The sequence below is a fragment of the Hippopotamus amphibius genome, chromosome 9 (genome assembly GCF_030028045.1).
Source record: "Hippopotamus amphibius kiboko isolate mHipAmp2 chromosome 9, mHipAmp2.hap2, whole genome shotgun sequence".
In the NCBI taxonomy this organism is placed as follows: Eukaryota; Metazoa; Chordata; class Mammalia; order Artiodactyla; family Hippopotamidae; genus Hippopotamus; species Hippopotamus amphibius.
In genome coordinates, this window is record NC_080194.1 from 121,313,855 (window position 1) to 121,319,036 (window position 5,182).

Here is a 5,182-nt window from a genome sequence, read left to right on the forward strand (position 1 = left end):
TGTTCAGCCTCTGCCTAGAGATCGCCTTCAGCTGTGGCCCCTCATCCCCAACCCAGGGGGCTCTGACCACCCCTGCCATGCTGACCTGGCAGAGCCTTGTGCTACAATTTCTCCAGGGCTGGCCCTCAGGCTGCCCTGAGAAGCAGACGATTCCTCTTTCAGCTGGAGCTGCCACCACCCAGACAGGGCCACATGGCCACCCACAGAGAAGGGTCCCATGCTCTTCTGGTGGGAGACAAGCTCAGAGAGGGGCGGTGAGCTGCTGAAGCAGGTGGTCTGAGTCCCACTGTTCGCTCCCGCCAACTCCTTCCTGTTCTTGAAAATTTATTTTGATGTGATTTCAACTCAGAGAAACAGCTAGCACATACTTCACACCCTTCACCAGATTCCCTGTGGCTAATGTTTCACCACAGCTATTTTTTCATGCTCATGCTCTAAGTTTTCTGAATCACCTGGTCATCAGTTGCCCCTAATTGTGCCCCTAAAATGCCTAGTGTATATCTTGTAAGGCCAAGGACTGACCTATGTAACCAGGGCACAGTCAGGAACACGGGTGGGGCCATCTTGCTTCCCATGCTCCCGGGCACCAGTCTGGAGGGTCTTTTGCTCTCAAGCACCCCACAGCACGTCTCTGCCTTCGCCAGCACTGGGGTCCTCAAAGATTCAGCCAGTCACTTGGCAGCCTGTCCCTATATGGAGTTCGTCTGATGATTCTGAGATTTGGCTCCTGTGCTCTTGGTGGGAACTATGTCCTCAGACATCGCCTTGGGAGGAACATTGTCCAGGCTGGTGATGTCAGCCTGACTCACCAGATTCTCCTCTGCAAAGCTACTCTCCCTTTTATGTAACAAGTGATTAGTGCAGAGATATTTGCGACCATGTGACAGCCCCCCCCCCCCCCCCCCCCCCCCCCCGCCACCGGCCCACTAGTCTCAGCGTCCACCATTGGTTCTTGCTGGGTGCACACAGCTTTCCGCATTCTCCACCTGTGGGACTTCAGTGGGGCCGCTCACTTGTGTGAGAGCTCCCAGGGCACTGGGTCCAAGGTCTGTTTGCCCCAGTGGGTGGTCCCCAGGCCCTTCTCAGAGGGGAGGGCTTCAGGTATCCTGGAGAGGAGGGGAGAAGACACCCCAGACCACTCCTTTGTTCCCTCCTGGACAGAGGCTGGTCTGGAGGCCTGACTCCCATCCTCGCTCCGAGCCAGTGGGTGTGGGAACCGCAGGGGAGATTGTCGGGGCTCTTCACCGGACACCTCCCGGGCTTCCAGAGGGGCCCAGAGTTACCCTTGACCACCCAACACCTGGGCACCTTGCAGGGCTGACCCAGGACTTGTGAGCAGAGGGCTGTTCTGGGCTGCTTTGTCCTTGGCCTAAGGTTCCTCTGTGGTCCCCTGGGGCCAGGCCTGGCACTTAGTGGGTCCCAGGATGTCCTTGCAGAAGGGCATGCAGCTACATGGGAGGCCACCTCCTCCACCCACAGGGCCTCCTGGACAGCAGGGAATGGCACCACTCCAGCCATCCCTTCCTCGACTGGGCCCCACTGCCCCAGACCCTGTGGGTTCTTGCCTTTCTGCTCTGAGGCTGGGAGGACAAGGGTCAGAGGCGATGGCAGCAGTACAGGAAACTGGTAAGTCAGGAGGCTAGGAGGCACCTGATAGAGGTTGCTGAGTCTCACTCCCAGGATCAGACCCTGTGGACAGGTGGCAGGGATGGTCACACCTGCTGCACAGGCTGTGCTGGGAAGGACCCAGGTGGCCTTGCTTCGTCTCTGGTGATGGAGAACCAGAAAGTGGGGCCTACAGCTGCTGGAACCCGTTTGGGGGAAGTCCTGAGGTACAAAGGGTGCTTTCGGTTTAAATTCTCTGCAAAGTGGGATAATAGTTTCTGACCCACCATCCCTTCCGGGCAGCCTCAGAAACCAAGACAGAAACGTCAGCTCCACACGGTTTCCAGCCCCAGAGAGGGGCCTCAGTGACTTCAGAGCAGGGAATAGGCAAGGCCAGGCTGGGGTGGGCTCCAGGATGGGTGTAGTGACCTCTGCTGGAGAGGCCTGGCTTGGCTGCAGTTGGCGGGTGGCAGGTGGTGGGAGTGGCAGGGGGTGGCTTCCTGCCCCCACCAGCTGAGGGCTAACAAGACTGCCCACTGGCTGTTGTCTCCCTAAATGCTGTGTTGTGGGTGGATGGGCCATGTCTGCTCTAAGCCAGCAATCCAGGTGTGGTCACTCTGTGGATTATGAAGTAGCAGGTGGCCCTGCCTGTCCCTGGCCAGCCTCTGCCCTTAAGTGTCCCAGAGGGCCAGGAGGACACCAGGAGAGCCTCTCCCCGAAGACAGGTGAGAAGGGCCCAGGTGCTTGTTGCCCACCCAGCAGAGGGACCAGCTTCTCAGGAAGCCTCCCTAGGCAACCCACCATAGTGAAACAGCAGAGTCCACATGGCTCACTGTCCAGTGAGGGTTACCTGCAGCTTGTGGGGGTGGTCACTTGCTGTTGTGCCCTCCTCCCCCATGCAGGGGTCTGCTCTCTGTGAAGACCACCTGCTGTTGGAGACATGGCCTGGGCTCAGTGACCCCTTGGGAGGAGTTCTTGCTGCCCTGTTTCTCACCTACTGGACAGATGTGCCAGCCCAGCTGTCCTTGGTGCAGTCCCTGGGACTGTGATGACATGCTTGTTCCCTCTATACAAATCTGCTTTTTTAGGGACCCCCAACTCACACATGGCCTCTCCCTAGCATGCACCCTCAGCATCTCATCTAGCTGAGTGTAGTGGCTCAACTTTGACAACGTATCCTTTTGCTTTTGATTGATTTATTATTTTTAACAGTTTTACTGAGTGCATATTTTACATGTTATAAAATCCACCCATTTCAAGTGTACAATTCAAGGATTTTTAATGGCTTTACCAAGTAGTATAACCATCACCAGTTTTAGAACATTTTCATCACCCCAAAGAGAAATGCAGTACCCATTAAACAGTTAATCACCATTTCCCCCTCCCCCAGGCCCTGGCAACCACTAATTTATTTTATGTGGATTTCCCTATTCCGGATGTTTCGTATAAATGAAATGTAGCAGGTATCAGCACTTTATTCCTTTTCATGGATGAAAATACATTGTGTATATAGGCCACATTTTGTTCATCCATTGATTTGTTGATGGGTGTTTGGGTTGTTTCCACATTTTGGCTATTGTGAGTAATGCTGCTGTGAACATTTACGCACAAGTTCTTGTATAAACATGTATTTTCATTCCTGTAGGACAGGAATAGCTGCATTGTGTGGTACTTTTATGCTGAACTTTTTGAGTTACTAGTTGTGAATTACATGTTATTATGTGAATATGTTCTAGTGAAAATGTCATCAACGAGAACATCTCTCCACCTCCAACCCCAAAGGAAACAATGCTGTCGATTTGGTGAGCATCCTTCCAGACTTTACCCTGTGCACACATCACATTTCTCTATACATAAATCTTGAATGAAATGAATTGTTTTTAAAGCATAATTGTTGAAGTTACACTGGGTATACTGTACTATCATTTGCTCACTTGTCTTCTCAGGTCAATTATTGTCTGCACCTTATCTTGTTCACTGAAGGGGCTGTGTGAACCTGGCTGATTTAATGGTACCCTATTGGGGGGCTCCAGATGGTTTCACTACTTTCACCATCACCACAAAGCTACAGCGAAATTCTTTGAGCTCGTTTCTGAGAACTTCTCCAGGCTAAATGAGATATGGAACTACTATGCTGACCAACCTCCCTGCCAGAGAGCTGTTCGCCACAATCCTTCCCCACATGCGACACCGCCAATCTGTTAGGTGAAAAAGGTATTATTTTGCTTTACTTTACATCTTGCAGAACAAAACTCTTATCTTCACACGAATTTACACGCTTTTCATAACCCATCTATTCTGTAACCAACCCCGAAGTCACTTCTTCCATGAGGTCTCCTAGTCAAGCCTCAAAACTCCACGCACTGACCCTCTTCCTGGGCCCTCCTGGTCCCCCACTCGGCCTGACCCCGATTCTTCCCGAGGTAGACAGCTCAGAGCCGGTGCTGCCGTCGTCTCTGGACTGGAGGGCAACCAGCCAGGTGACCACCACGTTCCGCAGCGTCGGGCCTTCGGAACCCAGCTGTCACCTGAAGGCCCCGGCCAAAGGAGGGGCAGACGCGAGGAGCCCGGGCAGAGCCGCCGCGCTGGGGGCCCTGCGCCCCCGCCAGCACACCTGCGCCGCCCCTCAGTACCTCCGCGGGCGTCCCTACCTTACCTCGCCACCCCCCGCGGCCTCGCCCCCCACGGGGAAACGGAAGTCTCGCCTTCCGGCCTCTCCGAGCGCCAATTGGCGGTCCTCATCCCGCCACGCCCCCGTCGCGGGGAGAGCGGCTTCCGAGAGCGCGGTTCCGGGTGGGCCGCGCTGTCCTCTCCAGGGTCTCTGTGGGAGCAGCGGCCGCAGCTTTCTAGGGGTCCTCCCGAACCCAGCCGCTTCTCCTCACCGCGGGGACTGCCACCATCCTGCTCAGTCAGCGGGAGGAAGGGGGCGTATGCAAACAACCTTGAGTTCCAAGCTCTTGATTGGTGAGCGTCTCGGAAGGGGACTGGAAGCTCCGGGCGAGCGGGGCGGGCTTAGAGGGCCGTGATCGACGTGCAGGCGGTCCAATGGTTCTGGGAGGGTCGTTAGCGGCGGCCAATGGAGAAGAGGAGGGGGCGGGAGAGGGCCGAGGAGTTGTGAGGCTGTGGGCAGGGTTACCGGTGAGTCCAAGATGTTCTGCGTGAAGCGACGGGGGCGGTAGTGCTGTGACGGACGTGCAGGCGGACCAGTGCTTTCGGGAAAGCGGGAGGCGAAGGGCCAATGGCGACGGTGGGCAGGCGGGGTGGGGCAACGATGGGGCGGGGCAATTGGGGGCCTTGCTGAACTGCGTGGGAAGGGTGGGGGCGGGGCATATGTGATGGACGTGCGACAGGCCAATGGCCGCGGGAAGAGAGGGCGGTGGGAGACCTATGGCGACAACGTGGGGGTGGGGCGGTGATGGGGCGGAGCGAGCGGGGGTCTCGCTGTGAAGTCTGGGAAGCGGGGGGGGGCTGGGGCTCTAGTGGTGTTGACGGACGTGGGCACCGGCCAATGGCCGCGGGAAGAGGGGTGGCAGGAGGCCAATGGAGGCGTGTGGGGCGGGGCGGGGCGGTGGGGCTG